At 41.5% G+C, this 12,008-nt stretch overlaps 1 pseudogene across 1 annotated transcript in view; it reads right to left on the bottom strand.

Annotated features, from left to right (window-relative positions):
• Positions 1–6,352, bottom strand: part of LOC149183307 (trihelix transcription factor ASR3-like) — a 133,393-nt pseudogene extending 127,041 nt beyond the window's left edge. The window contains exon 1 of the transcript XR_016257176.1: positions 6,070–6,352. The product of XR_016257176.1 is annotated as a trihelix transcription factor ASR3-like (transcript). The remainder of the gene's footprint in view (positions 1–6,069) is intronic.
• Positions 6,353–12,008: the final 5,656 nt, after the last annotated feature.

A 12,008-nucleotide genomic window follows, 5' to 3' on the forward strand; every position in this document is an offset into this window, starting at 1 on the left:
GATCAGAATGGACCAATTGAAGAATATCGATGGTTTGAGTCTCACTTGAGGGGAATGGTTCCTTTGTATGTTTTCCAACTTCACATCCCTGACAAACACCTTCATGATGTAAGTTGAATTCGGGCATCCCTATGACCATCTTCCTTACATCAGGTAAGGCTTTGAAATGAAGAGAAGTATCACGAGTCATAGCTCCCAATGAACTTCCTCCAACCTGATAGAGACCTTCAACCCTGAATCCAAGAGTGAATGCATCTCTTGGGTTCCTTTGCCAAACACAAACCTTCCCATCAATGAATGTCACCTTAAAACCTTTGTCTTCCATCGCAGAAATAGAAACCAAGTTCTTTTTCAGATCAGGTACATATAGCACTTCTTGTAAGTGGAGGGTTTGACCTTGATTTAAATGAAGAGTAACAGTCACAATTCCTTTCACGAGATAAGCGGCATTATCCCCAAGTATATTCTCCATATTCATCTTCTTTTCAACCAAGTTAGAGAGGACTTCCTTGTACCTAGTGAAGTGCCTTGAGGCACCACTATCAATCAACCAATGGTCCAATGTATCTAGAGGAGAAGCAATGGCGAGGTCAAAAATAAGATATAAATATTTTTGCTTTACAACATTAACTTCTTCATACCTGGAGTTTCTCGACTTCTTGGAAGGACGACCACTTCCATTTCGAGCAACGGTAGCATTCATTTTTCCTTTGTTATTGAACCTGTCGTTCCTTTGATTGCCATTGCCTTTGAAGTTGTTGTTATTGTTGTCATCATCTCTTGGACTATCCCTCTTTTGAGGACACCCTCCAGCAAAGTGGCCAAACTTGTTACAATTGAAGCATCTTCCTTTCCTTCCTTCTTTGAATCACGGCTTGAACCCTTGTCCTTGATTCCTTGGACCAGCATTGTTCCTTCTCTTAGAATAAGTGGAAGAGGTTGTACGATTGTTTCCATTTGAGGGCTTGTCTCTTTCCATCATCCTTATTTCTTCTTAAGTGCATTTGGCCAATAGTTCATCAAATCCCGGAATCCTGTCATTGTTGAGGATGGTAGTGTTGAACACATTCCATTCTCTTGTAAGGCCCCCAAGTACAATAAGATAGAGTTCCCAGTCACCAGTGACTTCACCAATAGATAGGAGATCATTCTTGATCTCGATAATCCTCATGAAGTAGGATTGGATGGATTCTCCTTTATCCATCTTGATATCTTTCAGCTTGTTCTTGAGAAAGAAAATTTGATTTGCATTGTTTACTTGGAACATCCCAACCATATTTTTATACATCTCCTTAGATGTTTCCGAATCAGAAATATATGCAACCAAAGGCTTATAAATGGAATCAACAATAATCTTCTTAGATTTTACCTCACCTTTCTTGTACTTGGTTTATGCAACAGCAGGATGCATTTGAAGGAGGCTCTGCTATTCTCCCTTGACATAGTCCAGGGCATCATTCTCTTCCAAAGTCAAATCCAAAGTCATCTTCCATGCATGATCGTCGGATTTGTCCTTACGCTTATCCTCAAATTTGAAGGAAGATGTAGTCGTCATTGGGACTAGTTCCAAGACCTTGTCCAACAGCTTCTCTTAGTGATTGCTTTGCTTCACTCTTGCTTGGGCTTTGTCTTCACATGAGCTCCGATACCATGTTGATTTTAGATAACAATGGTATGTTCTATGCTTAAGCACAATTTACTTCAATGTTCCTTTAGCAGCCCAATGACAATTTCCAATTATATCCAGCAGCGATTGCATTAACTTAAACACATTGATAGTAAATGTTAGAACATAAAAACATGTGTAGAAGACAAGCCAAGACAAGAGGACACAAGATGTGGCAGATGCTAGGGACAAACCCCACTGTGGGGAAACCCTTTGATCAAATCTTCTTATTATTCTTCAATAGTTCAGTAGAGAGAGAGAGTAGAAATATCATAAATACAAGCCCAAAACAGATCTATGAAATCAGCAATCAATGCAGCCCTAACGAAAAAGTCAACAGTGGTCAAAGCTGCCCCAAATCATCCTCTAATCAGTGCGGTCAATAGCAGAAAAATGCAGCCTCTAAAGAGGGTCAAAGTCAACCCAAAACAGCTCGGTCAACCCAAACAAACCTTGCTGTAATTTCTGCGATCAAACCTAAAAGTCAATGTTGCAGTGAACACGGTCAAATAGTCCCCAATCACCTCGAATTCTGTGCAAAAGAATGAGGCCTGAAAAGATCGAAATTCTGCCCACAAAACAAAAGTCAACGCATGGTCAAAGTGCCCAAGTCAACGTTGGTCAACGCTGCCATAATCACGGAGATTTCAGCCTCCAAAAATCTACCTTCCTTCCACACGTGCGAAGAAAAGAGAGCCTCCAAGTTTACGAACCAATCAAGAGAGGAGAGAGAAGATGATGTCATGAGATAAGTGATTGTCCAAATGAGATAAGGGTCACTCCTATTTATACAATTCGTTGAGGGTGAGGAGACATCCATTGGGCTTCATGAGCCTATATTTGACTAAGGCCGACCTTGACAATTTGTCCATGAGAAAGAATAAATTCAAAATTCCATTTCTGTTTGTCAGAATGAGATGATCTTTATATTAAAATTGTACCTCTCGGAAAGAGGAGTCCAATGCAATAATCATCTCTATCATATGAGTTGTCCTAAGGTGGAAGTTGGCCCTAGTTGCCAATTTTAACAACTATGATGACATATTTGCACTGGTTACCCAATATACCACCCTCCGTTCGATCATAACCCTTGTTGCCTCGCAAGGTTGGAGCCTACACCAGATGGATGTCAAAACAACTTTCTTGCATGGCTCACTTAAAGAGGAAGTCTATGTAGAACAACCCAAGGGGTTCGAAGATCAAGATCGTAAGACACATGTATGCAAGTTGAAGCAAGCCCCTAGAGCTTGGTATGAGAGGATTGATAACTATCTTATGAAGTTAGGATTTACAAGGAGCGATGCTGACCCGAACCTATACTTCAAGGTTGAAAAGGACAAGCCTCTCATTCTGGTCCTTTATGTGGATGATCTCTTTCTGACTCTCTCATTCATCAATGCAAGAGGGAGTTGGCTTCCGTGTTCGAGATGAAGGACCTAGGACTGATGTACCACTTCCTAGGACTGGAGGTCTGGCAAAAGCCAGGTGAGATTTTCCTTTCTAAAGGAAAATACATTGTGAATCTTCTTGAGAGATGTGGGATGGTGGACTGCAAGTCTGTATCTACTCCGATGGAACTCAACTTCAAGAAGCTATGCAGAAATGTTGTTGACCCCAGATTAGCGAATCCTTCTGAGTATTGACAACTTATGGGGGCCCTAATGTTCTTGGTGAACTCTCATCCTGACATATGCTTCGCTGTGAATACATTGAGTCAATTTATGGTTGAGCCTCGTCACATTCATTAGATTGCTGCTAAGAAAATCTCTTGAGATATCTCCGGGGCACAATCCACTATGGACTGAGATACACTGTCGGGAACTTGAGGCTACATGGATATTCAGATGCTGACTGGGGTGGCAGTTTAGTGGATCGTAAGAGCACTTCTGGGTGCTGCTTCTCTTTGGGGTATGCTTCTATATCTTGGATGAGCAGAAAGCAGAAATTGGTTGCTTTGAGCACCACCGAGTCAGAATACATTGTTGCGAGTATGGCCTGTTGTGAAACTGTTTCGTTACGGAAGCTCTTTAGTGATCTATTTGAGCACGTGCTAGATACCACCGTGACCTACTGTGACAACCAAAGTGGGATTTGTCTATCAAAGAATCCCGTGTTCCACGACCGCTCCAAGCACATTGATATCAGGTACCACTTTATCCGGGATATGGTACAACGAGGAGCAATAAGGCTCCAACACATCAGGACGAATAAGCAGGTCGCAAACATTCTCACAAAGCCTTTGGGGAAGATCAAATTGTTAACTTTTCGAGAGAGACTTGGAGTCGTGGAAAGACCCTCCTATGAGGGTCCCGTATGAGTTGGACACTGAGCTCTGGGAAGTCCTGGGGGCTTGGCATACTTCTTGGAGCTATGAGCGACCATAGGGTGAGTGGTTCACATTCCCCTAGTGGTGCGCTAGATATAGGGTGAGTAGTTCACCTTCCCTTGTGATACCCCATGATGGTTGACATGTGTGTAGGGTGAGTGATTCACCTTCCCCTATGATTGCAGACACATGTATGTAGGGTGAGTGGTTCGCCTTCCCCTACAATTGTCATATGCATAGGATGAGTGGTTCACCTTCTTCTATGGCATATGAGCAAGATCAATGGTTCACCTTCTCCTGTCGATGCCCTAGCACACATCCTACCCATGGAGTCTGGGACTCATGGGAAGTACCTCTCATCTGGCCAATGAGTTAGGAAAAATGGTTAGGGACCATACCACTACCGATGGACACATTGTGTACTGCCCTACTCCCTATGACTAGGATGCATGGTGTTCAACAACTTGATCTGGGATCAAGGACTGACTTTTGTCAGTGGAGAGTGGTAAGGTCTTGTGACTCACTCTCGATCACTTCTTCTTCATTATTACTTCATGGTTCAGCAGAGCAGTGATGACAGAGATGGTACATTATGACAAATGGATTGCCAGGTGGAATTCTCCCTAGTTGAGATGGTGTTAAAATTGGCAACTAGGGCCAAATTCCACCTTAGGACAGCTCATATGATGGAGATGATTATTGCATTGGATTCCTCTTTTCGAGATGTCCAAGTTTGATATAAATATCATCTCATTTGGACAAGCAGAAAAGGAATTTTGAATTTATTCTCTCTCATGTACAAATTCTCAAGGTCGGCCTCAGTCAAATGTAGGCTCAAGAAGCCCAATGGATGTGTCTCCTCACCCTCAATGAATTGTATAAATAGGAGTGACCTCTCTCCTCATTTGGACATCACTCATCACATCATTCTTCTCTCTCTTCTCTTGATTGGTTCATACAGCTTGGGCAGCCTCTCTCTCTCCCACGTGTGGCATAGAAGGAGGACGAAAATTTCAGAAGTGCAAGCTGAAATTTCAAAGAAACAAACCAGCATTGACCAGGGCTCATTTGACCATCTTTGACTTCGGTTTTCAGGGCAGAATTTCGATTTTCCTAGGCCAAGTTGTTGGGCACAGAAACTAAGGTGTTTTGGGCAATTTGACCAACGTTGACCTCAACATTGACTTTAGATGTGGCCGCAGAAAATTACAACAGTATTTCTCTCCTTTGACTGAGTTTGACTAATCTATTTTGCATTGACTTTGACCTCTTGTTCAGGCCAAGTTTGACTTGGGTTGACCGAGCTGCATTAAGGATGTGTTGCTGTTATTTTGACCAGCGTTGATTTTCTGGTTAGGGTTGAAGTTTGACTGCAGTTGTCTGCAGATTTGTCAGGGTTGTTTTGGGCATGTAAATTTGATATTTGTACTCCCTCTCTCTGTTGAACTATTGAATAATAAGAAGAAGATTTGATCAAAGGGTTTTCCCTAGCATCCGCCAAATCTTGTGTCCTCTTGTCTTGGCTTGGCTTCTGCACTTACTTTTATGTTCTATCTGCATTTACTATCAATGTCTTAAGTTAATGTGATTTCTATTGAAAATAATTGGAAATTGTCATTGCGCTGATAAGGAACATTGAAGTAAATTGTGCTAAAGTATAGAACATACCATTGTTATCTAAAATTAACAATTTTCCATTAATGATCATTTGTAGTATCTTTGTCATCAAAAGTATTTTTTCCAAACCAATCAATGTAGGATTTTATTGTAGCTCTTTCTAACTGGGAAAGTGAACTTCTTCTAGATCAACATCGAATCCATCATGACCAACCAACTATTTCGTATCCGCTACCTTTTCTACTTTTGTAGAGCGCATATTTCTATCATATACTTATTAGTGTTGTTCATCCAATCCATATGTTCTTTGAATTGAGTTAGATCAAATAGTTGTATATTAATTGCTTTCTTTCTAGCCCATACTTCTGCAATTTGTTCTTCTCGGTAGCTTAGCCATATCTTCAAACAAAATCATCAAAATTAGAGTTACCAAATCAAAATGTCAAATTATGCTTCTTACTTCTTCTGATGCCACCATCATTCTGCATGATTTGTCTTCAAATAGTACCGGGGTTCCTCTTCATGCTACTTATTAGTTAATGTGTTCTTTGAATATATCGAATCCAACAAGATCTTCATAGCTCCCTCTGAAACCATCATTCTTATCTTAAGTTCTTCAAGAAACTATATCGGATGTTTGATCAATACCATGCTTCATTTCTCATGTTTCTGTGTCGAATGACCATATGAAAGAGTTCTTGTCCCATCCAATTCTTAATCAAGACAAACCATGCTCATACTTCCAAGTAAATTTCTACATCCAGCGCTTCCTACAAAAACTTTTACTTAAAACATGAATCTACCACCTAATGAAGAGCTTCTATTTTAAAAATATGCATACCTCTTCCCTTCAAATATCCATCTAGATGACTTCCTTATTAATGAATCGCTTCCATGTCTTTCCTTGAAAATAGTGTTTATGATTAGACTCCTTTCTTAAGATGAGAGGTGCCTCAATTGTACCTTTATGCTGCAACTCAACTATCTTCAAACTTCTATGATGCTTGATTTCTTCTAGGTGGAATATACTTTGCCATGTCCCAATAGTTATTTCATACGATGAAGTATTTTCCTCTAACAATGGATCCTAGTGATCCCTTCTTGTTAAATGATTGCGTCTATAACATGATGTCAAGTAGTAGTTGCATGAATTTTGATGTGCATATATTGTAAACTAGCTAAATGGTCCAAATCCTTCTATCCTTGTTCTACTAGATGAATGCTTCCAATAACTGACTATGTAGACTCTAATCCATCCAATATTGCATGCTTATTTTTATGATGCCATAATTCTTCTACAAAAGTAATTGTACAAGCTATTCTAACTACCATGTTCTAATAAAAAGAAAAACATATTGTTAATAGAGTGGAGATCTTCAATAGTAAAGATCTTTAGGATCTTCATTCTTCGACATCTTTTCTGGTTCTTCATTATTTGGTGATGTGGCCTTCACTCCTTTCTATCTTCTTATTGTTCTTCTTTAGAGGATCCTTAGGATAATCTCTTTGAAGTGTCCATATTCATTGCATCCAAAGCATTGTACTTTGGACATATCTTGTCTTCCACGTGGTTGATTGTTGTTACTTCTATTATGCCTTTGATGAGGTTCAAACCTTCCAAACCTTCCACTTTTCTTCTTTGATCTAGCAATAAAATCTTGAGACCTTTCATTGGGTTTGGTGTCATCTTTGGCCTTCAATCTTGTTTCTTCTATAACACATAGAGACCATAACTCATTGAAGTTTGGAGTGTCCTTCCTAGAATATATGCTTGATACAAAACTGCTCCACTATGGGGGTAAAGCATTGAGTATACATGAGTATACAAGTAGCCAATTCTGAATCTGAAACAACTTCTCCAAGTCCTTGAAGTTGATCCCTCAATTGTGAAACCTTCATAAGATATGAAACCAAGTCCTCATCCTTGGATAACCTTGTCTTGTATAATCGATTTCTCAAAGATATTTTCTGACCTGAAGTGTTGACCGAATATAGTTTTACCAACTTGTCATAAGATTGCTTTAGATGTACCCAAGTCTGTAATGAAGGAAATAAGATGACCCTTGATGTATTCAATGAGAATCCTTTAAGCCCTAACTTCTCCTTTAGAATACTTGGCCCGTTCTTGAGTCTTATCCTTCTCTAGTTGTGTAACTTTTCCAAGAACATAGTCCATGACTTCATTTTCTACAAGTATCAAGTCTATTCTTCTCTTCCATGCTTAAAAGTTTGATGACCCATCGAGCTTGTTGCCTTCTTTACAAAATGAAGTCATTTGAATTGAAGGATCTGTTTCTTCAACTTGTCCTGACGATGAACCACACTGGTTGGTTCGAAATGCGTCGACAAATGATGTTTCATGTGATCTTCGCCGAAGAATCTTTTGTAAACTTGATATGGATCACAGAAGCCCAAACTCTACTATTTTAATAAAGTTGTCTCCGAGTGGAATTTCCCGAAACAATTTGTGGGTATTGGAGAATGCATGTGTCTAAGCCTTCGTACAAATTTTGAGGCCTAGAGCACATACGACGCTACCATAAATCATGACTCCCTCTTAGCGAGGAATGTGCTCTAGCAATATACGTTGCTGCACACTGCTCTGACTCTGAAGCATCGTCCTCTGCGCTGCTGATGTCTGGCATGCTGTCCACCAACTACTGCGTTGTTGCTGCAACTATATTGCTACTAACGCTGCATCTGGATTCTGTATTACAGCTCCCTCTCAAGTGTTGCATCTGTGCCACTACTAGCACTGCACTGCAAACTGTTGTTGCTACTCCATCAACAACGGAAAAACATCCAAAATTATTGAACTAATTGTGTTCAGTATGATACCACGTGAATGTTGGACCCTGGCTGCTGCTAGTCTCTGCACTGACCCTCTGAATATACTGTTGCGTTGTTGCTGACCTCTGCTCTATGCCATCTGCAATGTTGTCAACTTTGCTCTGCGTTGCTCAGACTCTGGCGCTCCTAGCCACTGCAAATGTCTCTCCAACACTCCTTGGCACCATCTGACAGTAGACCCAACACTAGTCCATCCTGCTACCACAAAACTAGGCTCTCGTAGTAAGGTATTGATCCAAAAGGTGGACTCCTCAAGGATCCTGCCCATCTGTAGCTCTTTCAAGCTACAGTTCTAAATCAGCCCACCTCCTTCCTGGAGGTATCTCGATTGTCATAGCGAACTCTTCCTCTTCGATCTTCGTGGGCGGAGCCTTCGGATCGTACTTCTCATCCTTGTCCTTCTTCTTGAGAGGACACTGAGTAGCGTAGTGGCCCATCTCACCACACCTGAAACCCTTGATCTTTGAGACATCCTTCTTACATCTTTGTTGCTCCTGTTGTCCCTTAGATGCAAGGGCTGCATTATCCTCCTCCTCCTTGGGCTTCGACCCACTGTTGCTGCTTTCGTCAAGTTTAACCTTGACTAAGTCTCTCCTCATCTCCTCTTGTTTTAGAGCTGCCCACATCTCATCCCAATTCGGCAAATCTGCTCTACCCAGGATACACTAGACAAAGACTTGCCACTCATCTGAGACAGAATTGAGGGCCAGTGTAACCAACTCTAAATCTTGAGGTGTATGCCCCGCAGCAAACAATTCATCACGGGTCTACTTAAGCTTCGTGAGGAATGGATCCACACGCTCCACCTTCTGTATCTGAGCAGATCTCAGCTTCTACTCCAAGAACATCTTTCGTTGCTCAGAAGATCCTTGATATAGTGTTGCCAAGGCATCCAACATCTCCTCAGCAGTCCCTCTGCTAGCGACATGACACACTACGTGACCCTTTACTCCATCAAGGATCATCCTCTTGGCCTTTGCCATTTCTGATCAGTACTTCTTCAACGAATCTGCATCTATAGGCACAGCCACCACGTTGTCGACATATGTCTTGAGGGCATGCTCATCTAGAAGGAATGACATTCTAGCCTTCTAGATGACAGTTAGATGCTCCGTCCAACCTATCATGATACCTCAAGCCATTGGTTGCCATTTCTACCAAAAATAGAAAGACGAATGACCTCCTCTCTCCTCTGTGTTGTTGTTAGGCTAGCCTACGCACTCCCTGCTGGAGCTAGTAAAACTGCCTCCCCTTGCTGCTGCTCAGCTCTAGATAATTCGAATTCCTTGGCTAGGAATTCTCTGAGGAAGAAATTCCCTCAGTCGTGCTTCTCCTCTTTCTTCTGACAATTTTCTGCCAAGCAAACTACCTACAAAAAATTTGTGTCCCACCAGCTCTCCTCACGCTGAGGCTTCAGCGTTGCTCTCTTTGCCCAGGCCGAAAATTCGATCTCGAAGCCCTTCTCTTCATCAACTCTCTTGGAGAGAGACTGCCTCAAAATTTCAACCCTCCAACTAAGAACTGCGCAAACCCTCTAGGGTTTCGAATTGTTGCCTCCTGCAGCTTTTCGATTTCCCTTTTCTACTCAGCGCTGGATCTACCGGCTCTGCTCTTTTTGCTTCATCTGCAACTCTGATACCATGTGAAAATTCCTTAACCGGAATCCCTACTGCAGCAATTGATGATATTTCTCCTATTTGTTAATTTCCTTTAAACAAATTACTTGCAGTTTACTACGGCAAATATCGAAATGTATACTACTACAGCCTTCACTTAATTAAATTATATGTGGAAACAGGAGACTGAACAAGAAAGAAAATACAGCAAAATAACACCGTTATTTTTGGACAAATGTCCCCGGAAAAACCCAATGCGAGAAAACCGGTGCAGCAGATCTGAGGGTTTATTATTATTAAGCAGTATCAAATTCTGAATACATCTCTAAATACCTCAAGGGTTATTTAGTTACAGAGAGAGAAATATTGGCAAAAATTTTTGTGAGATTATCTCACACAATCACTGAGAAAAATCCCGACTGATCTGGTCACTGGATGAGGTGCCTCTGGCAGGCCCACGTTTCCTTTGCGCAGCCCTCACACAATCCCTGTGTCAACCCCTCTACGCACTGCGTCACCCAGCTAGCTAATCAATTTGCTACCCAGAGTCACTGCTCTCGGCCCCCCAGTCTCACACCCCAGCTCCTGGCTTCTAAAACTAACCCTGCGGCAATATTTTGGACTCTCTCTCATCCTTTGCACTGCCTCTGCATGGCCCTGCCTCAGCGTTTGCATGAGAGTTGTTGGATCACTCTCTGCCTCTCTCTGCTGATGATTCTCCGGCTGAGAAAATCTCTCTCTCTCTGAATGCTATCCCTACCCCTCAACTACAAGAAATCTACTTGATCAAAATTTCCTCCTGAGAACTTCTCACTTCATAAATTCGATCTTTTGATCTCTCGGTGTGTTCTCCAAGTGCCCATCAAGCTTCCTCTTATAATCCTCTCGTTGATCAATCAACAGCCCAGATTAGATTCTAATCAATGGCTAGGATCATATTGACTTGATCTCCGCCCTCTTCTAGAAGTTTCACCCGCAGTTTTTATTAATACCCTTTAATTATTTTAATTTCCTAAGTTTATACTTAGGATCCCATGAAAAATAATTAATTATTTTAATAAAATTGTCTCCAAGTGGAATTTGCCAAAACAATTTATGGGTATTGGATAATGCATGTGTCTGAGCCTCCCTACAAATTTTGAGGCCTAGAGCACATCTGATGCTACCCCAAATCAACAGAGAGGATAGCTAGTGAAGGCCCTTGTACATTACAGTGACAACTAGAGTGAACTTTGGCACAAGAGAATGGGGCATCTACACTACAAGGCTCTACCATTGTTACAGGAAGATGGTCACTAGTTTTCTAGAGTTCAGAGCGAAGCGAGACGGTGTGTGCAAAGGATGTGTGCTTGGCAAGCATGCCAAAGCAACATTTCCTAACAGTGAGACCAAGTCCAAGGGAGTGTTGGATTTGGTGCATTCCAATATTTGTGGTCCTATGTCAGTGGATTCTATCTTTGGGTGTAGTTATTTTGTGATCTTCATAGATGACTATTCCAGGAGGGCATGGATTTACTTCTTGAAGGCCAAGGATGAGATCTTCGATCAGTTCCAAGAGTTTAAAGCTCTTGTGGAAAACCAAACTAGGAAAAAGATCAAAGTCCTGAGATCAAACAATGGGGGCAAGTATACCCCCAATGAGTTCAAGGGTTTTTGTAGGTAGGCAGGAATCAAGAAAGAACTACACTGCCACACAATCCGCAGCAAAATGGAGTGGCAAAGAGGAAGAACAAGACCATAGTGAAGTAGCAAAGGCAATGATCCATGATCAGGCTTACCTATGTTCTCGTGGGCAGAGGCTTGTAAGACAACAACATACCTACAGAACAGGAGTCCTCACAAGGCATTGGAGGAAAAGACTCCTGAGGAGGCATATATAGGAGTGAGGCTAGGGGTGAGCCATATTTGCATCTTCGATAGCCTAGTATATGTC

This window comes from Pinus tabuliformis, chromosome 3_2 (genome assembly GCF_031772625.1).
Source record: "Pinus tabuliformis cultivar Carrire ecotype Pingquan chromosome 3_2, CPIR1, whole genome shotgun sequence".
Lineage (NCBI taxonomy): Eukaryota > Viridiplantae > Streptophyta > Pinopsida > Pinales > Pinaceae > Pinus > Pinus tabuliformis.